The sequence below is a fragment of the Leucoraja erinacea genome, chromosome 27 (assembly GCF_028641065.1).
Source record: "Leucoraja erinacea ecotype New England chromosome 27, Leri_hhj_1, whole genome shotgun sequence".
Lineage (NCBI taxonomy): Eukaryota > Metazoa > Chordata > Chondrichthyes > Rajiformes > Rajidae > Leucoraja > Leucoraja erinaceus.
Window position 1 is genome coordinate 31,681,469 of NC_073403.1, and position 25,209 is coordinate 31,706,677.

General features: G+C 46.1%; 1 protein-coding gene across 2 annotated transcripts in view; it reads left to right on the forward strand.

The window, feature by feature from the left end:
• tmem98 (transmembrane protein 98) overlaps positions 1 to 25,209 on the forward strand; it is a 75,779-nt gene that overhangs the window by 16,735 nt on the left and 33,835 nt on the right. The window contains exon 1 of one of the 2 annotated variants that reach the window (XM_055657385.1): positions 2,679 to 2,729. The exons of the other annotated variant lie outside the window; for it this stretch is intronic. The gene's annotated coding sequence lies outside the window, so the exon portion shown is untranslated. Of the gene's footprint in view, positions 1 to 2,678; positions 2,730 to 25,209 lie in introns of those variants that run through there. 2 annotated transcript variants of the gene reach the window in all.

The window sequence follows — 25,209 nt, forward strand, 5'->3', positions numbered from 1 at the left end:
GAATTCTCTGCCACAGAGGCAATGGAGGCCAATTCACTGGATGTTTTCAAGAGAGAGTTAGATTTAGCTCTTAGGGTTAAGGGAGTCAAGGGATATGGGCGAAAAGCAGGAACAGGGTACTGATTTTAGATGATCAGCATGATCATATCATGATTGCTAGCTCGAAGGGCCGAATGGCCTACTCCTGCACCTATTTTTTTGTTTCTACGTTTCTATGACATATAGGTCGGTGTGGGCAAGTTGAGCCGAAGGGCCTGTTTCCACACTGTAAGACTCTATGACTCGAACTGACATCTGGTGAGTCCCACACTAAATAAAATAGCAACAATACTGGCAGCAGTTGGTCATAGAGACATAGCAACAAACGATGTCAATTTGTCTTATAAATGCTGTTATAGTACCTGCATCAACTACCTCCTCTGGTATCGTTTTCCATAAACGAACCACCCTTTTAGTGAAAAAGTTGCTCCTCGGGTCGCCATTAAATCTTTCTCCTCTCACCGTAAACTGCTGGAATAAACATCTGTCCATGCTGTGCTGCAATAAACATCTGTTTGTACAAAGCTGGAAGAAATTGTTGTCTGAGCTGGGATAACCACTGTCTGTGCAAAGGTGGAATACCAGCTGTCCCAGTCTAGTCTCTTGTAATTGAAGAGGCAGGCCATGCAGTGACTCCCTAATAGAGCAGACAAAATAAATCTCCCCAGTGCAAACCAAGTGATCCTCCTCACACTCCATTCCTAATATCAAGAGAGTCAATAAATAATCAGTTAGGAGGAGTCAAGTGCCACATCCGATTGGATAAAGCAACCTGCTCTTGTGTTAATATGAGGAGGTAAATCACTGCTCCAATTGTAGCTTACTACGCCATTTTTATATTTCTTGATGTGTGTGCCTTGTTTAACAAGCTCCACTTAAACTAGACTTACTAAGATGATCTCCACCCTGCAGGTCTATGCTGCCATGTGCACGTTAATGTCTCTTGTGAGATCATGAAACTTCTTTCATCATTGCCCCATTATGTGAAGATTCTTAGTGGACACCACTTAATCACCTCATGTCAGGTTGTACTTGGGTGCCCCGGCCCACCTCACTCAGAGAACCATTCTCCTGGCACCTAACACATGAAGCTGGACTTGTATGTTGCTTTAAGTGATAGTGAGATCTGTTTCCCTCTCCTCTTGTACCTTTCCAAGTCTGTCAAATTGTGAAATGGCAATGTGTTGCTACCAGAGGAATATATGACAGGATTTGACAGGTTAGATGCAGTGTGGATATTTCCCCTGACTATGTGTCTCATACATAGTTTCAGAATAAGGGGCAGCTCATTTATGAATGTTGAGGTAAATGTTCGTCAGTCAAGATGCTGGCATGTCTGGATTTCTCTACTCTGAGGGCCATGGAGTCTCATTCATTGAGTTCATTCAGAACAGAGATCAATAGATTTCTGGGCAATAGGCCTTCAAGTAACATGAGAATAGTGAAGGAAAATGGAGTTGAGATGGAAGATCAGTTGATCTTGTTAAAGGGTGGATAGCTCCTGCTCTGACGTTCCTGTGTGATTTAACCCCTGATGCTGTTCTCTACTTAAATGTGGTGAGATGTATGAAATTGGGTGACATTGGACTGAAAATTATACAGGCCTCGGTTTACAATTTCTTTCTGGAGCTAAAACATCCAAGCACATTTTCAAACTGGATTTTGGCCAATGTCCAATAAATTGCAGGACCCAGGTTGGCACAAAGTCATACAGCACGGAAACAGGCCCTTTGGCCCAACTTGCCCGTGCCGATCAACATGTCTAATTTATACTAGTTCCACCTGCCTGTGTTTGCTTGATATCCCTCTAAAGCTTTCCTATCCATGTACCTGTCCAAATGTTTTTTAAATGTTGTGATAATATCTGCCTCAATTACTTCCTCCAGCAGCTGCCACCCTTTGTGTGAAAAAGTTGCTCCTCAGGTTGCTATTAAATCCCCCCCCCCCCCCCCCCCCCCCCCCCCCCACCTTAAACCTATGTCCTTTGTTTCATGATTCTCCAACTCTAGGTAAAGGACTCAGTGTACTTACCCTATCTACACTTCATACGATCTTAAATGCCTCAATAAGATCACCCCTCATCTTCCCCTGCGCTCCAAGGAACAGAGTCCTAGCTTGCTCAACCTCTCCCTATAGCTCAGGAGTCCTGGCAACATCCTCGTAAATCTCCTCTACACCCTTTCAGTTTGACAACATCTTTCTTTTAAAGGGGGTGACAAAAAACAATCACAATACTCCAAATGTGATGTTACCAATGTCTTGTCCAACTGTAACATGACCTCCCAACTTCTATGCTGTACATCCCCATTTATGAACTCACTTGTGATAAATGTGCACATCTCCTTGCAGTCTAGACCAGCTACAATTTAATTCCTGGACAATTGATGTTTGCACTTCTCAGTATTAGTGTGCAGTACTTCCTGCCTGCCCTGTGTTTGAGGTCTTTTGAAAAATAATTAGCCAAGAAATTCTAAGAGGGACTGAACTAAGTTAAGGCGGTCCAATGATCCGCCTCTGCTGGGAGATGTCGCTGTTTTGTGTAATCATCTTAGTTAGTGATTGGGTCAAATGTCAAACCAAGCCTTCGCTGTTTACTTTCCAAATGATTGGAGCAGGTTTGGAAACAATTGCTCAGGCAAACGGCTTGAGAGAGGATGACAGTGTTTAGGAAGTCTATCCACCGTAGAAAAGTAAGTAAAAGATATTGTGACCAGTGCTCGCAACTTATTCTTCGATTTGTCATTTATCCTTCTTTTTCAAGTTTGTGTGAGATGCCAAAGTGAAATCTGTAAAACTGTGAATTGATTGTGGGGGTGGTTACTTGGAGAATAGTTGTATCAAGGACAGGGCATTCAGTGGAAAATAGAACAGTGGCTTTTCAAATACAAATGGGGGGGAGTGGGAAAGGGGGAAGTCTTTGCCTATGCCTGGAGCAACAAGAGGGAACCATTGTGGGCTTCACCTTTCCTGCATCATCTGTGTTGGCTCTGATTAGTTCTGAACCTTTTCATACCTCTAATTTCCCTCCAGCCTAACTCTCAGTCTGAGGAAAGGTTTCGACACAAAACGTCACCATTCCTTATCTCCAGAGAAGCTCCCTGACCCGTTGAGTTACTCCAGTTTTTTGTGTCTATCTTTTTGTGTCCACCTTCGGTGTTCAGCAGTGAACTGGTTTCACCTAATTCTGTAGATCAGCCTTATTACTGAGTGGTCTTATCAACGTGTAACAGCTGAGCAAAGCACATCTACTTGGACACAGTTAGCTGAGGATTCTGCCACAGGGCATGAAGTGATTTCAGTTTTGGTAGCGATGTTACAGTTTGCTCCTCTGTGCATTCTCGTGATCACCACACAGTAAGCTTTGCTCGGAAGCTGGGGTTGTGGGTGGGATTAGGTTTATTTATGTTGCCCTTACAATGCAGTAAGGGATCCATCCATGGCCTCGTGGGCTCCCTGTAGGAAGTTTGCTGGGACACCGAGTTTGATTCCCACTGAAGTCAGTGAGGGGGTGAGTCGAGGAGGAAGGACAGAACAAATGTTTGGGAATACAGTGGTGCAGTGGCACAGTTGGCTGACTAGCTGCCTCTCAGTACCAGAGATCAGGGTTCAATCTAGACCTTGTGTATTGTCTGTGTGGAGTTTGCATGTTCTCCCTGTGATCATGTGGGTTTCTCCGGGTGCTTGGGTTTCCTCCCACATCCCAAAGGCATGCATGTTTGTAGGTTAATTGGCCTCTGCAAATTGTCCCTAGGTTGGATGTGAAAGTGGGATTACATGGAACTAGTGTCAACGGGTGATCGATGGTGCGTAGACTTGGTGGGTTGAAGGACACTGTCCCTTTTAATCAATTCAATCAATCTCAGCTCTACCCTTGTTATCTCTCATGAATTCACCCAAAAACTGTCCTAAGTCATTGAAGAAAGTCCACAAGTAAAGCTTGATGTTTTCTGCGAAGATAGACACAAGAAGCTGGAGTAACTCAGCGGGACAGGCAGCATCTCTGGAGAGAAGGAATGGGTGACGTTTCGGGTTGAGACCCTTCTTCAGACTGATCTAATTCTATTTAAACCTGGAGTTCCTTCCTACACTTTATGTTTTCTGCCCTTTGTTGAACCTTGGGATAGTATGATGAAGCACAAAGTACCCCCAACACTTGCTGAGGCGAGGGTAGGAGGAGGTCTCCAGTGGAGTGTTAAGAGTTCTCCAGTGGAGTGTTAAGGCAATCGACAATCTCCTGGAGTTTTTTTCTCGTACATTACTCGTACATTAGTTCGATGTTATCCCAGTTTTGCACCTTACACACTGGGGGCAATTTACAGAGGACAATTAACCTACAAACCTGCACGCCTTTAGGATGTGGGAGGAAACCAGAGAAAACCCATGCGGTCACAGGGAGAACGTGCAAACTCTGTCCAGGCAACATCCATAGTCAGGATCAATCCCGGGTCTCTGGTGCAGTAAGGCAGCAACTCTACTGCTGTGCCACCATGCTGGTCTCTGTTGAAGCATTAAAACTATTGTTGAGGGGTGAATACAGGAAGCTGGATTGGATCATTCACTTTCCTGAGTCTGCCCTGTCATACCATTGCCTGGTCGGCATCTAATCTCCCATTTAAACACCAATAAAATCCCGAAATATTCCATGGGTCATTAGAAGGGTTAGATTTCCATTTGTGTGGATAAGTGTTTGCTGATCCCAATGCTACACGATACTTGCAATTTCCTAGTGCCCCATTGTCTGCTTTTCACTCACCAGAGATTATAATTGTGATTAGACACTTCTCCAACTTCTAAGCTCAATGAAATAAAAACTGTGTTCTCCTATTGAATTTCTAAGTCTGGCTGGAAACATTTAGGCAGCACCATGATGCATTCCATCTCCAATCGGGCCATGTAATGCAAGAGTGGTTTTTAGCCCCGAACCCAAGCTTTTAGATGATGTTTGACCAATTAAAGGTTCAAATTCCAACTCCTTGTTTCAACTTTTGATAAAACTTGGCATCTCTCTGGACTTCTGACTTTTGCATCTTTTATACGCCAAATATTGTTACAATGTGGAAGTGATCATTTGGTCCTTGAATGTCTTTTGTACTTAATTCCTCTTATTACTTGATTAAGCACATATCTATTTCCTTTTGCAAAGCTAGGTTTACGTCTGTTTCCATTACTCTGGTTGTGAATTCCAGATAACAGGATGATTTTCCTCATGTCACTTTTCATTCGTTGCCCATCCGCTATTTTTCCCGAGTCCTATGGATCTTACATAGATACATAGAAAATAGGTGCGGGAGTAGGCCATTCGGCCCTTCGAGCCTGCACCGCCATTCAAAATGATCATGGCTGATCATCCAAATCAATATCCCATACCCGCCTTCTCTCCATACCCCCTGATCCCTTTAGCCACAAGGGCCACATCTAACTCCCTCTTAAATCTAGCCAATGAACTGTGTAAAAAATGTTTTCCTCATCTCGGTCCTAAAAGACTTCCCTCTTATCCTTAAACTGTGACCCCTTGTTCTGGACTTCCCCAACATCGGGAATAATCTTCCTGCATCTTGCCTGTCCAACCCCTTAAGAATTTTGTAAGTTTCTATAAGATCCCCCCTCAATCTTCTAAATTCTAGCAAGTACAAGCCGAGTCTATCCAGTCTTTCTTCACATGAAAGTCCTGACATCCCAGGAATCAGTCTGGTGAACTTTCTCTGTACTCCCTCTATGGCAAGAATGTCTTTCCTCAGATTAGGAGACCAAAACTGTATGCAATACTGCAGGTGTGGTCTCACCAAGACCCTGTACAACTGCAGTAGAACCTCCCTGCTCTTATACTCAAATCCTTTTGCTATGAATCTTGATCCATCCACCAAAAGAAACAGCATCTCCTTATTCATGGCGACTATTCGTGATTTCGAGCACTTCTATTGTTTCACTTTGCAATCTTCTCTGCTGGTTGATTGAATGATTGAAAGATACAGCAAGGAAACGGGCATCGGGGCTACTAAGTTTACGCTGACCGACGATCAGCCATTCACACTAGGGGCAATTTACAGAGGATGTTATAGGAAACCAGAGCACCCCGAGGAAACCCACGCAGTCATAGGGAGAATGTGCAAACTGTGTACGAACAGCACCCGTGGTCAAGATCAAACCTGGGTCTGGTGCTGTGAGGCAGCAGCTCTACCAGCTCTGCCACTGAGAAGAACACCCCATTCAATCCAAATAACTGAATCCTCCTCTCTGGGAGCTTTCTAGTAACTCTCCTCTGCCCTCTATCTAAGGCTTTCATATCTGAAAGTATATAATGCATAACTGGATACACTGATCTCGACATTCAATTACATGGCAGTCTTTTCCTGTGTTTCGTGACAGAGGGATCCTTTACCTGTAGCAAAGGACCATTGAAGGACCATTTCCAAGACATTTGTATTCCAGTAAACCCTCTTTATCACGACCCTCTTTATAACGGGTTTCAGTTATAATGGATGGATCTCCCCACCTTCACTACCGGGTGAGGCTACCAACATCAAAGGACCCTACTGCCAAGTGGCATTTGCAGCCAGACCTTCCAGTAAATTCCTTCTTCATCATTCACGAAACCCTTCTTTAGACTTCAGTTATAATGGATGGATTTCCCCCCGAAACACTCGCCTAGGTCCTTCGCTACCATAGATCAACCTGCACCCGCTGAGTTTCTCCCTGCAATTTGCAGCCAGACCCGCCATCATTACTGCCCACAAAGTTTCCTCTTCCTTACCTGCATTCCGGCCCCCTGTGGGCTGCGGCTATCATCAATACGACTACATCAATCCTCACCTCTCCCTAGTTAACTCTGTCTGAAGAAGGGTCTCGACCCGGAACGTCACCCATTCCTTCTCTCCAGAGATGCTGCCTGACCCGCTGAGTCACTCCAGTACTTTGTTTCCTTTTGTGTATTAACCAGCATCTGCAATTCTTTTGTTTCTACAACTTATACAATGATACTCTATTGCTCGGTAATCCCGTAATCGCTTAGACAATTGGCAATAGCGGAGAGCATTCCCCACTGTAGTCTGTTTGAACGAGGGTTTACTGTACTTCGTAAATTCAGCCAGCCGCTGCCAAGAACATGTGCGCCTGACATGATCTCTCCTTGAATAGTGGGTAAGGCATTGGGTTAGTGCAGGGAAGTGATGCTGAGGGAGGAGATTGGTGATGATCATACTGAATTGCGGAGCAGGCAGGAGCTGCTGGATGGCTGGCTTCAGTTACTGTTCCTTACATTATAGATTGATAAAGTTATTGAATCACAGTGTTGCACAGTACAGAAACGGCCCTCTGTCCCGCCATGCTGACCTCTAGAGCTGCTGACCCTGTTGCCCTCTGACACCTCCAGGCTCCACATTTTCAACAATACTAGGGTGGCACGGTGGTGCAACGGTAGATTTGCTGCCTTACAGCATTTACATTGCCATTCAAACTGGATAAGGGCGCTTGTGTGTACAAAGTTGTACCTTCTCCCCGTGACTGCGTGGGATTTCTCTGAGAACTTCGGGTTTGCTCCCACACTCAAAAGGCTTGCAAGTTAATTGGCTTGGTATAAATGTACCAAAAATGGCCCGAGTGTAGGATAGTGTTAATGTGTGGGGATCGCTGGTTGCAGTGGTCGGAAAGGACTCGGTGGGCCAAAGGGCCTTTTTTCTGCGCTGTATCTCTAAACTAAACAAAACAAGGTCTCTTAACTCTGAAAGCAGCAGACCATAACAGGAATGGCCATTTTGCACAATGTGACATGCCGCCATCTAACACATTCATCACAGAAATTGCCAGTCAAATACTCCAGCTGAAGCCACACTAGTGGATTATTGCTAGACGGGTAATGGGGCTGTCCCACTGTACGAGCTAATTCAGGAGCTCTCCCGAGTTTCCCCTGATTCGAACTCGGAGATTTACGGTAATAGCCGCTCGTAGGTACTCGGGGCTCTCGTGGACATTTTCCAACGTGTTGAAAAATCTTCACGAGTCTTCCCGAGCTTACCGCGTTTCCTGAGTACCTGCCGTAAGCGTTACGAGCCGCTAAGAGACGTCTCGAGCTCCGACGTACCCGCTACGTACATTCTACGTGCTTACCACGAGTTTGATTTTTTTTTAAACTTGGGAGAGCTCTTGAATTAGCTCGTACAGTGGGACAGCCCCATAAGGCTGTTTGCTTTTCTGCAGCTTTAGTCTCTTATCATTAAACAAATATTCTGATTTATCTTTCTCAAATCCAGAGTGAAAGATCTGAGACTTTGCCATACCTAACGCCAGTTATTGTCCGGCCAAATGTTTCTTTGTACAGTCCTGCCCTCACCCGTTCCGCATAGTTTCTGATCTAATATCATCTACATACTTGAATACACAACCCCCTCTGAGTGGTGATGTTAGTTCATGTGGCCCCAGTACAGAGGCCTGCACTGTAAACTTCAATGGCTCAGCAACCTCCGGCTGAACTGGTTACCTTAACAACAGTGAAGAAGCCAGCTTGCAAATCACCAGGCTGACTTCTCTGCTGCACTGTTTATGAGGGAGGCCAAATAAATCATCAATAATCTTGTAGGTACACAAAAATGCTGGAGAAACCCAGCGGGTGCAGCAGCATCTATGGAGCAAAGGAAAAAGGCAACGTTTCGGGCCGAAGCCCTTCTTCAGACTGGTGGGGGGTGGCGGGGAGAAGAAAGGAAAAAGGAGGAGTAGGAGCCCGAGGGCTGAGGAAGGGGAGGAGACAGCAAGGGCTAACAAAATTGGGAGAATTCAATGTTCATGCCCGCAGGATGCAGACTCCCCAAGCGGAATATGAGGTGCTGTTCCTCCAATTTCCGGTGTTGCTCACTCTGGCCATGGAGGAGACACAGGACAGAGAGGTTGGATGGGGAATGGGAGGGGGAATTGAAGTGCTGAGCCTCCCGGTGGCTGCAGTGATCCATGTTCACCAGTCAATGGCATCAGAGGAGAGGGTAACTGGAGTGACAAGGCTTAATAAAGTAATTCCTAAAAGGAACTGAATCAGATCCAGGAGGTTTGTAGATCATGCTGCAGGTTGGTAAGATGTGGGTCAATGAGCTTTTATGTGCGTTTATTTATTTGTGCTTGGGATGTGGCCAGTGCTGGCAAAGCTGTTCTCAGGCTCATTCTTACTCACCCAGTCAGGTTAAGAATCAGCCACAACATTGTGTTTGGATCATGAACAAGGAGACAGGTTGGCCTGGGATATTGCTGCCAAATATTCAACAAGCGGGTGCCGAGTAGTGCAGCTTAGAGTTGCTACTTGAGAATGCCAGAGACTCAGGTTCGATCCTGACTACGGGTGCTGTCTGTACAAAGTTTGTATGTTCTCCCTGTGACTGTGATGTTCCGCAACTGTGGCAGGGTTTGAATGCCATCATCCCCTCCAAGGCAAAATCAGGCAGCAACTCAGCGACATCGAAGCAAGAAAATCCATCCATACCTCAACTTCCTGAGAAGATTACAGAGATTTGGTATGTCAGAGAGGGTTCTCTTGAACATCTACAGATGTACAATGGATACCGTATTGACTGGTTGCATCACGGCCTGGTTCAGCAACTTGAACACCCAAGACTGCAGAATGTTGAGAACACTGCCCAGTCCATCATGGACTCTGACCTCCCCACCATCGAAGGGATTTACCAGAGTAGCTGCCTCAACAAGGCAGCCAACATCATCAGAGACTCACACCATCCTGGCCACACACTCATTTCACCCCTTCCATCAGGGAGAAGGTACAGGAGCCTGAAAACTGTAATGTCCAGATCAGGGCTGGATTTAGACGAAGAGAGGCTCTAAGCTGTTCCACTTGTGAGGCCCCCTCCGCGTTGGTTTTCATCGCTGGCGGTGAGGCAGCGACCGGACAGCCATGGAGGCCAAATCTCCCACAATTCAAAGCGAGGGAGAAAGTGCCCAGCGCCGACCAGTTGCCGTTGCAGTGCGCATGCGCAGGGTGGCCGATGATGTGCTGGCCGTGGTTGTGCGCATGTACAGGGGGAGGACGTGCAGGCCACAGCAATGCGCATGTGCAAGGTGGCCTGCCGTGCCGGCGGATGAGAAGTGAGCGGAGCCCGGCGGCCCGGACACGGATAGCGGGGGGAGACAGAGAGAGAGGGGGGCCGCCCAGAGTTGAATGGCAGGTGTCCTGTCTTGGCCGGAGGCCCACCAAACCTCGAGGTCCTAGGCTTAAGCTTGTCTAGCTTATAGGTAAATCCGGCCCTGGTCCAGATTCAGGAACAGCTTCTTCCGATAGCCACGGACTGTTCCAGTTGCTACGATCAGGCAAACGCCTCCGTTGCCATGCGGTGAGAACGGAGAGGTTGAGAAGGAGTTTTTTCCCAGAGGCAATTCGGACTGTAAACGCCTATCTCACCAGGGACTTACTATACTAAATGTTTTTCCTTCCATTATTTATTATGTAAAAGAATATGTGTGTTATGATTGTGTTTATAATTTGTTTGGTTGTTTTGTCGTTTGTCTTTTGCACAAAAGTCCGCGAGCATTGCCACTTTCATTTCACTGCACATCTCGTATGTGTATGTGACAAATAAACTTGATTTGACTTGATTAGGCAACTAAACACTACAACCTCAAATAAGCTCTGACCTCCGTACACTATCATTGTTATTATTGCACTATTATTGGGTTTTTTTTCATATGCGTGTGTATATATACACACACTGGACTTTTTTTTCCTCATTTATTATATTGTTTACAGTATACGATGTTTACATATTCTGTTGTGCTGCAGCAAGTAAGAATGTGATTGTTCTATCTGGGACATATGACAATAAAACACTCTTGACTCTTGACTGTGTGGGTTTTCTTTGGGTGCTCCAGTTTCCTCCCACACTCCAAAGATGTACAGGTTTGTGGGTTAATTGGCTTTGGTAAAAAATATGAATTGTCCTTAGTATGTAGGATAGTGTTAGTATACTATTGACTATTGTCTATTGTCTATACGAGGACCGTTGTTCAGTGTGGACCCTGTGCACCAAAGGGCCTGTTTCTGCATTTTATCTCTAAGGTCTTAGGATGTCATCTCAATCTTTGTCACCATCAAACATGTGGACAGCTGGAGCTATTCCTGAAGGTTTCAGTGAGCAGGAATCAGAACCATTAAGCAAATCCAACTATTCCCCCCATCACTGGCCCAGAGACAGTGGGGACAGTTAGAGTGGACAGCGAGGAAAAAAGGCTCTCGGCCCAACATGTCCATGCCAACTAAGATCTACATAGATGACATTGCCAAACTGACCAAATTGAACCAGGAATCTTCTTCAGCTCTACAACACTAGCATTCAAATTATACAATAACATCAACACTACATCATAACATGGCAACGTCTCTGCAGAAGAGCTTCCTAAGGCATTTCACTGAAGCAGTAGGTGACATTGGCAGAGGTAATGAAAGCTGGACCAGTTAATGGCCCTTCACAAAGGAAGGTTGGCAAGTGGTGAGGTTCAGGGTGCAAATTCCAGATGTCCTGAAATTTAGTTTGGTTTGGAGATACAGCATGGAAACAGACCCTTTGGCCCATCGAGTCTGCACTGACCAATGATCCCTGTACACTAGTGCTATCCTACACACTAAGGACAATTTACAATTTTTACCGGACAAATTAAGCAACAGTCCTGTAAGTCTTTGGAGTGTGAGAGGAAACCAGGCCACCCAGGGAAAACAGGGAGAACAGACATCACCCGTAGTCAAGATCGAACCCTGTCGCTGTAAGGCAGCAACACTACCGCTATGCCCCTGTGCTAATGTAGCCTAGAAGTTAAAGGTCACAATGAGAAAAGTGGAAAATGTAGAAGAGGCAGACTTTGCAATCAGAGAGTAGTTAGGTTGAGCACCTGAACCAACTAGGCAAGCAGCTGGCAGGCCACGTGGTGGAAAATAGGAATAATGTGCATTGCTGTCCATTGGTTGGCATGGACATGATGGGTTGAATGGTCTATTTCCATTTGCTATTGTCTATGGGAATTCTGGATCTGTTACAAGATTGCCAAGTGGTAAAGGACCTGAATATGAGAAAAGTGTTGGTGTTGGGCTACCAGGAACCAGGGTATTTCTGTGATTTTAAATTAGCTGCAGCGTAGAGAATGGGAGACTGGTGTGGGAGAGGATTTGTTAACTTCAGCCTGAATGAGCTGATTCATGTGATGTTGTGTAACTGGAATAAAAACAGAAGATGACGGGGAGACTCAGCGGAGAAACACAGGGAGATGTCAAGTCAATGACCCTTCACATATGGTGTGGGAAGGAATTACAGATGTTGGTTTGCACCAAAGATAGACACAACATGCTGGATTGACAGAATTACACCAGAATTTTGTTTCTATCTTTGACCCTTCGTAAGCTGCCTATTTTTATTTAATATTTCCAGCGTCGTCTGTTTTTTTTTTCACTTTTCACTTGCGTGCTGGAATTAGATTGTCTTTGTAATGAAGGGAATGTGGGGGTAATCCAGGGATAGTAGAACACTAAAGGGCCTGTCCCAGTTATGCAATTTTTTGGCGACTTGCCGGCACCCATCATAGTCGCAGCAGGTTGACGAAAGTGTCAACATGTTGAAAATCCAGCAGCGACCAGAAAAAGGTACGACTCTTTGGGTGACTACTCACCACCAAACAGGCGGCACCCAGCGATCGCGTAAGTGGGACAGGCCCTTGAGGTTGTAGACAGATGCCATCAATGTGTGGGAGTCATGGTGGGGAGGGCAGTAGGGTTAGTGACAAGGCCTTGTTGCTGTGATCAGGCTTTGCTCTTCTCATTGGTACCAAAATCACCCAGAAAAACACAGGACAAAGCTGAACTCACTTACTCGTGTATTCAATTATCCAAAAGTTAGCTCAGCCAAGAAACCTTTGGAATAGTTTCTGGCAGGATAAATGTAAGCAAAAGATGTCATTGCAATCCAATGCTGTTCCCAATTATTCTTGTTCTACTCATGGATTTATTGCATCTGCACCGCATTTGTTGTAATTCAGGCCCCACAGTGAAGGACTGATGTTCTGAGATTTGAGCGGCAGTAAATAGAAACTTTTTTTTCTGAGTTCACTGACTTGCTTTCTCTTTCAGGTTTAGATTTTTGCATATTGTTGTCACGTGTGCAGAGATACAGTGGAAAGCTTTCTATGTGCATGTTATCCAATCAGAGCAGATAAACATTGATGTGCAGAGAGATCTCAGCTCCCTGGAAGCAGCAACATGAGTAGATGTAGTGCAAAGAAGGCATCTGGTATGCTTGTTTTCATCGGTCGGGCATTGAGTATAAGAGTCAGCATGTCATGATGCAGTTTTATAGGACGTTGGTAAGGTCACATTTGGAATATTGCATGCATGGATTCTGGCCGTCCCATTACAGGAAGGATGAGGAGGCGTTAAAAAAGGTACAGAGGTGTCCTACCAGAATGATGCCTGGATTAGGGGCACTGGCTACAGTGAGAGGTTGGACAGGCTTGGATTGTTTGCTCTGGAACACCGAACGTTGCGGGGAAACCTGATAAAAGTATATAAAATGATGAGAGGCGTAGAGAGGGTAGACAGTCAGAACCTTTTCCCCAGGGTGGAAAAATCAAATAGTTTTCATATGAGAGGGGCAAAGTTTAAAGGAGATGTGTGGACAACATCTTTACACGGAGGCTGGTGAGTGTCTGTGATGTGCGGTCAGGGGTGGAGGTTGTAGATAGAACAGTGATGTTTGACAGGCTTTTGGATAGACATATGGATATGGAGGGATATGGATTTGTTCTGGAGTAAGTTCAGGAAGTTCTGGACATGCAAGGTTTAGTTTAGTCCTCGTGGACCAGCGATCCCCGCACATTAACACTATGTACACGCACACTGAGGACAATGTTCAATTTTACCGAAGCCAATTAACAGACAAAGCAACAAACCTGTATGCCTTTGGAAGGTGCGATGAAAGCAGAGATCCCAGGGAAAATGCAAGCCATGGGGAGAACGTACAAACTCCATACAGACAGCACGCACAGTCAGGATCAAACCCGGGTCTCTAGCACTGTGAGGCAGCAACTCTACTGCTGCGCCACTAACCTGCCCTGTAATGAAAGCATGAGGTCATTAATGACCATATGGGAATTGGATATGCTGGGCATCAGAGGCGGATTAAGGCTCACTGGTGCCCTAAGCACTGACCAATCTTGGTGCCCCCCTCCTTTCCACACTGATTCAGTCCATTTTAGTTGTTGACATGTCTGACCAGATATACAATGCAGGTTGCAGCGGTACAAAAATGTATTCATATGATAACACAATATGCTGTACAAACTAAGCCAAGCTTGGGCTACATAAAGTTCTACAAAAATGCAATACAACATCTATTTTAATATTTCACAAGTTAAATGTATCAAAGTTCCAATATTCATGACCTGAAAGGCATTTTTCTACATTTCATTTTCGCAAAATCACTGATAACATCCTCGAAATTAATATTGCTCAGAATGTCTGCTTGAATTATTAATATACACAGTGAGTCGAGTCTTTCTTGAAGCATAACTGATCTATTTGGGTTTTTTATACGTTTCAGTTATGAGAAAGACCCCTCTGTTGTGCAGTTGGTGACCATTAATGTTAAAAATATTCTTAAGGCAATTTCAACATTTGGAAAGGCACTCTCTAGTTTGTCTTCTGTAATTGTGTTGTAAAATTCCATGTGAGTGAAAGATGTTTTCTTGGTTGTTTTAAACCTATGAAGAACATATGAATGGAACTGCTGAAGCTCTGTAGACAAAGTGATGTCATCTGGATAAACATCAATGAGTGTCTGACAAGTCTTTGAGTACATTTCACTTTCTGATAATTGGGAATGAGCACCTTGTTGGGTGGCATTAGGAACATCTGTCAGACAAGAGAATCTGTCTGCTATTTCAGTCTCCACTTTCATCTCCATAAAAAGTGGAGATACGCAATTTTTTACAAATCTTCATTCGTTTTTTTTTCTTTTCACCCTTTTCCCAACTTTGTGGTGCCCCCTTTGGCCCTGGTGCCCTAAGCACGTGCTTAGTCTGCTTAATGGTTAATCCGCCCCTGCTGGGCATAGGAAAGCTGTGATGGTTTGAATGGGAGGAAATGCTGGTGTTGGGAGTTGGTGGTGGTCTGGCCTCTGGAGAATGATGGGGAATGGAGATTCTGGCTCTGGGCATCGGAGGATTGCAATGCTGTGGTTGGTTCCCATGTTTGGAGTTTCAGAGAAGGTTGTTGGCAGGACTAAGATCAGGGGATTGGTGGTAGAACTTACTACTGTCTGGTTGGTGGGGGTGGAGGTGTGGTGGGAATGCTGAAAGTAAGGATGTAGCAACTTGGCACATTTAGTTTAGTTTCATTTAGTTTTTTTTGTTGCATTTCGTTTCGCTTTGTTTAGTGAAACAGGCCCTTTGGCCCACCAAGTCCTCGCCAACCAGCCAACACTAACACTATCGTACACACTAGAGACAATTTACAATTTTTACTGAAGCCAAATTAACCTACAAACATGTAGATCTTTGGAGTGTGGGAGGAAACCGGAGAACCCAGGGAAAACCCATGTGGTCACGGGGAGAACATACAAACTCCATACAGACAGCATCCGTAGTCAGCATTGAACCTGGGTCTCTGGCACTGGAAGGCAGCAACTCTACCGCTGCGTCACCTTGCCGTTCCTTGCGCCACCATGCTTTAGTTTAGAGATATAGCATAGAAAAAGGCCCTTCTGCCCGCTGAGCCTTCGTCGACCATCAACCACTTTCGACAGACATGGGACAATTTACCGAGGTCAAATATGCTGCAAATTTGCACATCTTTTGGATGTGGGAGGAAACCAGAGCACCCCAGAGGAAACCCATGTGGACACAGGGAAACTCCGCACAGACAGCACCCGAGGTCAGGATGGAAACTCTACCAGAAATGTTACTGTGCCTCTCAATTTAATTGGTGTCCCAAAACAACAGATTAAAATAGGAGATCAGGTTGTCCCCAAAGTCAATCATAGTCAGTGCATGTAGGAACAGCAGTGCCATCACAGGAGATAGACTATCAACTGACGTCCATTACAAACCCACACACTCCCACTACTATCTCGACTATACTTCTTCCCACCCTGCTTCCTTCATTATCCCCTACTCCCAATTCCTCCATCTACGCTGCACCTGTGCCCAAGTTGAGGTGTTCCATATTAGAACATCCGCAATGTCCTCATTCTATAGGGAACGGGGGTTCCCCTCTCCCATCATAGACGAGGCCCCCACTCATGTCTCCTCGGTACCCCGCAGCTCTGCCCTTGCTCCCCCTCCCCCTAGTCGCAACAGAGACAGTCACCCTAATCCTCATCAGCTGTCATATACAACACCAAAACCTCCAACGGGATCCCACTACTAGCCACATTTTCCCATCTCCACCCTTTTCCGCCTTCCGCAGAGACCGTTACCTCCGCAACTCCCTGGTTAACTCATCCCTTCCCACCCCCTCCCCAGGTACCTTCCCCTGCAATCGCAGAAGATGCAATACCTGTTGCTATACCTCCTCCCTCGACTCTGTCCAGGGGCTCCGACAATTCTTTCAGGTAGAGGTTCACTTGCACCTCCTCCAACCTCATCTACTGTATCCAAGATGTGGTCTCTTATACATCGGCGAGACCAAACGCACACTGGGCGATCGTTTCGGAGAACACCTTCGCTCAGCCCGCATGAACCAACCTAATCTCCCGGTTGCTGGACACTAATTCTGTTTCCAATGCCTACACAGACCTTTCTGTCCTCAGTCTCCTCCATTGTCAGAGTGAGGCTAAATGCAAATTGGAGGAACAGCATCTCATATTTGGCTTGGGTAGCTTACAGCCCAGTCACATGAATATTGATTTCTCTCACTTCAGGTAGTCCCGGCACTCCCTCTCTCTATCCCTCCCCCATCCAAGTTTCTCATTTTCACCCGACAAATAACTTAAACACCCCAATGGTGTGTTTCCTTTGTTGTTGTTACTTTTTTGCACATCTTTCATTCATTGTTCTTTATCTCTCCACATCACCTCATTTCCCTTATCCCTAACCAGTCTGAACAAGGGCCTCGACCCGAAACGTCACCCATTCCTTCTCTCCAGAGATGCTGCCTGTCCTGCTGACTTACTCCAGCTTTTTGTGTCTATCTCCTGTTCCCTGATGAACTTGTTATGATCATGCTAATATCTTTCATGGGTTTTCTATCTTCATACCAGCACACTCAATCGGATTGAATAACTATTTAATCAGAGGGGTGAATCTGTGCAACGCATTGCCACAGACGAATGGCCTACTGCTGCTCCTATAACTTATGAACTTAAGACATTCCATTTCACGGTGGCTAAAGGAAGGAGTAAAAGGAAAGATAGTGGTTGAGTTTATGGCAGATTGAAGGTAGTACAAGGTGAAAGAGGACAGTAATAGGACAAATAATTGCCACATGACAGGATGTGCACTCGCTGGAGTTTAGATGAATGAGGGGTGACCACAATGAAGCATACAGAATAGTGAAAGGCTTTGATAGAGTGGATGTGGAGAGGATGTTTCCACTAATGGGAGAGTCTAGGACTAAAGGTCATAGCATCAGAATTAAAGGACGTTCCTTTAGGAAGGAGATGAGGAGGTATTTCGTTATTCAGAGGGTGGTGAATATGCAATTCTTTGTCACAGAAAGCTGTGGCGGCCAAGTCAGTGGATATTTTTAAGGTGGAGATAGATAGATTCTTGATTAGTACGGGTGTCAGGGGTTATGGGGAGAAGGCAGGAGAATGGTTAGGAGGGAGAGATAGATCAGTCATGGTTGAATGGCAGAGAAGATTTAATGGGCCTAATGGCCTAATTCTGCTCCTCTCACGAATGACCTTATGACAATGACAATAGAATTATATTGTACATTTCTTATTATCCCCGCAAGTTATCATTGATTAGTAGAGTGTGCCAGTGGTAGTAATTCATTTAGTCCTCTCCTCTACATTTGTCCATTGGCCCTGCAATCTTTTCTCACATACATGTATCTCCTTCCTGCACCCTTTTAGACTTTAGAGATGCAGTGTGGAAACAGGCCCTTCGGTCCATCAAATCAATGCCGACAAGCGATCACCCCTTACAAGTACTATCCTACATACTAAAGACAAATTACAATTTACAGAAGCCAATTAACCTACAAACTTGGATGTCTTTGGAGTGTGGGAGGAAACTGGATCACCTGGGGTAAACCCATGCGGTCACAGGGAGAACGTACAAACTCCATACAGACAGCACCTGTAGTCTGGATCGGACCCGGGTCTCTGGCGCTGTAAGGCAGCAACTCTACCCTGTGCGGCCCAGGAAGAACTTTCTGGATCCAGGGCAGCACAGTGGCACAGCTGGTAGAGCTGCTGCCTCACAGCTCCAATGACCCAGGTTCAATACTGACCGCAGGTGCTGTCCGCATGGAGTTTGCACGTTCTCCCAGGGTCCGCATGGATTTCCCCCAAGTGCTCCGGTTTCCTCCCACATCCCAAAGACATGCTGGCTGATAGGTTTACTGGGCACCTATTGTAAATTGCACCTAATGTGAAGGTGAGTGGTAGTATTTGGGGAGAAATGATGGGAACGTGGAAAAATAAATTGGGATGAATACTAATATATGGTCAGTGCATAACATAAGAACTCTATCCATAAAACAAACATACTCCACCTCTCCCCACTTTTGTTTAGTGAATTATTTTAAAGTTACCGTGTCTTTACATCTCATGTATAAAAACAAGGAACAGATTTACAGATTTAGATGCACAGAGTTTCTTGCCCAGAGTAGGGGAATCAAGAACCAGAGGACATAGGTTCTAGGTGAAGGGAAAAGATTTAATAGGAATCCGAGGGGTATCTTTTCCACACAAAGGGTGGTGGGTGTATGGAACAAGCTGCCAGAGGAGATAGTTGAGGCTGGGACTATCCCATCATTTAAGAAACAGTTAGACAGATACATGGATAGGACAGGTTTGGAGGGATATGGACAAAGCACAGGCGGGTGTAGCTGGGACATTGTTGGCCGGTGTGGGCAAGTTGGGCCGATTTCATTAGTATTGGCCAAGACCATTCAACCGCTGTCACGATATAAAGGGATGTATCCTCCATCAAATAATAACCCTCTGTAGTATGAACTGGGCCTGAAATGGTGAACTGTTTTTCATGTTACAAGGACATTCTATACACAATATCCTATGGAACTCCGTGACCTGCGTGGGTTTTCTCCGGGATCTCCGGTGTCTTCCCACACTCCGAAGTCGCACAGGTTTGTAGGTTAAATGGCTTGGTAACATTTTACATTGTTCTAAGTGTGTGTAGAAGAGTGTTAATGTGCGGGATCACTGGTAGGCGCAGACTCGGTAGGCTGAAGGGCCCGTTTCCATGCAATATCTCGAAACTAATCTAGTTTAGTCAAACTAAGACTTACATTGAGCAGTATGTTACAGTGTCCAACTAGCCTACCTGCATGCCAAAGGTGAACATGCAAACTTCTCACAGACAGTACCTGTCAGGATCAAGCCTGGTCCTCTAGAGTCACAAGCATGTAGCACTACCCGACCGTTAGTTGGACTGGCTTGGTTTCCAATAAGTGACCATCCTCTAAATCCAAAGAAGAGGCATAGTTGAATCCAAGGAAGATGCATTTAAATTGGCTAGAAAAAGCAGCAAACTGGAGGACTGGGAGAAATGTAGTATTCAACAGGGGACAAAGTGGCTAATTAAGAAGGGGTAAATAGAGCATGAAAGAAAACTTGTGGGGAATATAAAAACTGACTGTGAAAGTTTCTTGAGATATGTGAAGAGGAAACGATTAGTGAAGACAAATGCAGGTCCCGTACAGTCAGAAACAGGTGTATTTATAATGGGAAACAAGGAAATGGCAAATCAGTTAAACAAGAACTTTGGTTCTGCCATCACTAAGGAAAACACAAACAATCTAGCAAAAATACTGGGGGACCGAGGATCTAGTGGAAGGGAGGAACTGAAAGGAATCCACATTGGTCAGGAAATGGTGTTGGGTTAACTGTTGGGACTGAAGGCAGATAAATCCCCAGGGATTGATGGTCTGCATCCCAGAGTACTCAAGGAGGTGCCCCTGGAAATTGTGGATGCACTGGTGATCATTTTCCAATGTTCTATTGACTCTGGATCAATTCCTGTGGACTGGAGGGTGGCCAATGTAACTTCACTTTTTAGGAAGGGAGTGAGAGAGAAAACGGGGAATTATAGACCAGTTAGCCTTACATCGGTGGTGGGGAAGATGCTTGAGTGGATTATTAAAGATGTAATAGCAGCTCATTTGGAAAGCAGTGACAGGATTGGTCAAAGTCAGCATGGATTTATGCATTTATGAAGGAAAAATCTTGCTTGGCTAATGTTTGGGAATTTTTTAAGGATGTAAAGTAGAATGGATAAGGGAGAGCCAGTGGATGTGGTGTATCTGGACTTTCAAAAAGCCTTTGACAAGGCCACACACAGGAGATTAGTGTGCAAAAATTAGAGCACATGGTATTGGGGGTAGGGTATTGACATGGATAGGGAGCTCGTTGGCAAACAGGAAGCAAAGAGTAGGAATTAACGGGTCCTTTTCGGAATGGCAGGCAGTGACTAGTGGGATGCCGCAAGTCTCGGCGCTGGGACCCCCAGTTATTTACTATATATATTAATGATTTAGACAAGGGAATTAAATGTAACATTGTAGCGGGGACTCCAGGAGTCCAGCCAAGAATGAGTCGAAAAGTTATGAGAACAAAATGTGTTTTTCAATCAATCAACCAATCAATCAATCAATCAATCAATCAATCAATCAATCAATCAATCAATCAATCAATCAATCAATCAACCTTTATTGTCATCTTGCAAGCAACAGTTGTACAGTGCAAAATGAAAAGACGTTTCCCAGTGAATACCGGAGCATCGCACATGAAATTTAAAACATTTCACACATAATAACACTAAAAAACAATCCAGTCCCTGATGGAACAGTATAAATAGTTAAAAGCAGGTAAAAACACAATGTTAAAATACAATAAACCAATCATAAAAAATGATTTATGTCTTAATGTTTTATTACTGTCACTGTGCTGCTTCCAACTACAACCCCGTGACCAGGCGTGACCAGACCTTAAATTCCCCGGGTCAGACCCCATGACCCAACGCCTCCCACTCCGAGACGCTCAACTCCTCCCTCCTAAGCTGAGGGTTCACTACCCGTTGCTAGCCATCAGGTGTCGCCACATGACCCCCCCCCCAGAACCGGAGGCACTGAAATGGATGGGACGCCAACCAGGCGGTCTGACCGCGTAAATACGTCCACCCGAACAGAGGCCTTGACCTACCTGGAAGAACATGCAGGAACCCGTGACGGCAGGCGTCCGCGACGAGGAGGCTGGGCCTCCAGAACCGGCTCGCTCAAGTCCAAATGGGCTGGCTTAAGGTGCGCCACGGACACAGTCTCTTGCCGGCCCCCCATGTCCAGTACAAATGTTGCTGTCCCGTGCTGCAGCACCCAAAAGGGACCTTCATGGGGCCGTTGCAAGGGCGACCAGCGGGCGTCATGGTGTAGAAAGATGAAAGGAGCCATGGCAAGGGGCCATGCCATGCCGAGAAGTCAGGACGGGACGAACTCTCCCGGGATGGTGAACGGAGCGCCATACACCAACTCCGCTGAGGATGATGCCAAATCCTCCTTAGGAGCAGTCTGAATCCCCAACAACACCCATGGCCACTCCGGGCCAGTAAAGGCGAGCTTTCAGGGCGGCCTTGAGACGGCGGTGGAACCGCTCCACCAACCCATTCGACCGGGGATGGTATGCTATCGAATGGTGGAGCTGCATCCCCAGCAGACGGGCCATCGCGGACCACAGCTCGGGTGTGAACTGGGCACCCCTGTCCGAAGTGATATCGATGGGAACCCCAAAGCGGGCAATTCCGGTTTGCCACAAGGGCCCGAACGCACGACTGGGCGGAAGTGTCTACGAGCGGGATGACCTCTGGCCTCCCCGTAAAATGATCTACCACCGTTAGTAGATGCGACACACCCTGAGATGTCCACGTGCACATGGTCCAACCGCCAGTGTGGCACCGAGAAATCCTGCATGGATGTGCCGATGTAGCTTGGACGACTGGCACGGGATGCACGACCTTGCCCAGCGACCAATCGGCTTCTTCAGACCGTGCCAAATGAACCTTGCCGCCACATGGCAACCGTGGCCCAGATCGATGGGTGGGCCAGACCGCGGACCACTTCAAAAACACGGCGGCGCCAGGCCGCCGGGACAACCGGCCGCGGCTGTCCCATGGACACTTTGCATGAAATGGAACCACCCGAGGGACACAACGGCACATCTTCCAGCACCAATCCAGAGATCACGGTGCGGTAAACTGGCATTTCAACGTCCATCAGCTGTGCCGCCGCCAAGACGGAGTAGTCTATCCCGATGGCCGGGTTGAGCACGGCAGCGATCTCTGTGTGGGACAATGCGTCCAGCACCAGGTTGCATTTACCGGCGATGTGCCGGACATTGGTGGTGTATTCCGATATGGCTGTCAACTGGCGCTGCTGGCGGGCTGACCATGGATCCAAGACCTTAGAGAAACCGAATGCAAGGGGCTTATGGTCCGTGAAGGCCACGAAGTGCTGGCCCTCCTGGAAGTATTGGCCGCACCGCGAGATGCAATGCTGCCGCGTTGAGCTTGGCCTCGTAGGCAGCCGCGGCAGGTTGAGCGCTGTACAGTTTTCCAGGATTCCACTCCTGCTCGTCGGGGTCACCAGTGTAGCGGGAACGCCAGGAGTCCAGCCAAGAATGAGGCGAAAACAAAGTTATGTGAACGAAATGTGTATTTATTACTGTCACTGTGCTGCTTCCAAATACAACCCTGTGACTGGGCGTGACCCGACCATAAATAGCCCGGATTGGACCCCTTGACCCAACGCCTCCCACTCCGAGACGCTCAACTCCTCCCTCCTGAGCCGAGGGTTCGCTACCCATGGCTAGCCACCAGGTACCGCCACATCATCTCCAAATTTGCAGATGACACAAAGCAGTGTGAGCTGAGAGGAGGATGCTTTGAGGCTGCAGCGTGACTTGGATAGGTTGGGTGAGTGGGCAGATGCATGGTAGATGCAGTTTAATGTGGATATATGGGAAGTTATGCATTTTGGTGGCAAGAACAAGAAGACAGATTATTATCTGAATGGTGTCAGATTAGGAAAAGGGGAGGTGCAACAAGACCTGGTGTCCTTGTACATCAATCACTGAAAGTAAGCATGCAGGTACAGCAGGCAATGAAGAAAGCTAATGGCATGTTGGCCTTCATAACGAGAGCAGTTGAGTATAGGAACAAAGAGGTCCTTCTGTAGTTGTACAGGGCCCTGGTGAGAACACGCCTGGAGTATTGTGTGCAGTTTTGGTCCTAATTTGAGGAAGGACATTCTTGCTATTGAGGGAGTGCAGCGTAGGTTCATGAGGTTAATCCCCGGGATGGCGGGACTAGCATATGATGAAAGAATGGGTTGAATGGGCTTGTATTCACTTGAATTTATAAAGATGAGAGAGGATCTTATAGAAACATATAAAATTCTTAAAGGATTGGACAGGGTAGGTGCAGGAAAAAAGTTCCTGAAGTTGGGGGAGTCCAAAACCAGAGGTCACAGTTTAGGGATAAGGGGTAGGCCATTTAGGATTGAGATGAGGAACTTTTTCACCCAGAGAGTTATGAATCTGTGGAACTCACTTGCACAGAAGGCAGTGGAGGCCAATTCACTGGATGTTTTCCAGAGAGAGTTAGATTTAGCTCTTAAGGATATCGTAATCAAGGGATATGGGGAGAAAGTTGGAACGGATTTTGGATGATCAGCCATGATCATATTGAATGGCGGTGCTGGCTCGAAGGGCTGAATGGCCTACTCCTGCACCTATTTTCTATGTTTCTATGCTTAGTAAGAATGGACACATTGGCAATGTTAATGATGGTTAACGGGCATAGGGAGAGCAAGGAAAATAAAGTGGATGCAATGAGCTTTTTGTTTGTCATTGCCTTTTGGCGAAGGTAGGATTCGCAAACCACTGTGGTGATGATGTGCTCACAGTGTTGGGATAGTGTGAGAAAATGCCAGGAAATTTCCCCTGGAATGGTATGGTGACAACACAATCAAAATAAAATGGTGCTCAGCATTTAAACATTGGACTAACTCGGAGTGGAAGGATTTGGGACCTATTTCTGGGGGTCTTAATGTCCACCAAGTAGGTCACTCCCCATTTATCAGTGAATATTTCTTCACCCAACACTTCCCTATTGCAACATGTAAATTAATCTGAGTTGGAAAAGTCAGTTCTCATATACTCATGAACCAGCCAGCTTCTACTAGTTTTTGTAGTTTCCAGTTTACAGATACAGGGCAGAAACAGGCCCTTCGGCCCACTGAGTATGTGCTGGCCAGCGATCCCTGTACACCAGGACTATCCTACATACTGGGGACGATTTACAATTTTTACTGAAGCCAATTAACGTCTTTAGAGTGTGTGTCTGTGGAGTATGGGAGGAAACTAGAGCTCCCGGAGAAAATCCACGCGGTCACAAGGAGAACATATAAACTCCATCCAGACAGCACCCGTAGTCAGGATCGAACCCGGGTTTCTGGCGCTGTAAGGCAGCAACTCCACCACTGTACCACCGTGCTAGTAGGTTAAAGGTTGATGCTCATACTTTGTGCTCATGGAGCTGTGTCACCTCCTATCAGCTCAGTTAAAACTTTGCATGGACTTTACTGAAACCCCCTTGCTGTGGGAGTGTAAACTCCCTTTACTGAAAACTCCATACAGTGCCCTTGCCGGTTTGGGCAAGTTGGGCCGAAGGGCCTGTTTCCACACTGTATCACTCTATGACTCTATAACCAGGACACGAGGTTCTCAATCTCATTCCTGTACTCCGTCTCATCATTATTTGATATTCAGCCCACAATGGTGGTTGTCTGCGAATTTGTAAATTGAATCAGATTTGTACTTGGCTGCGCAGTCGTGGGTGTACAAGGAGTAAAGAAGGGGGCTGAGAACACATCCTTCCGGAGCACCCGTGTTGAGGATTATCATGGAGGATGATTTGTCCAGTTGCAGAGATGATTGCTGACACCTGTGAGTTTGGTGATGAGTT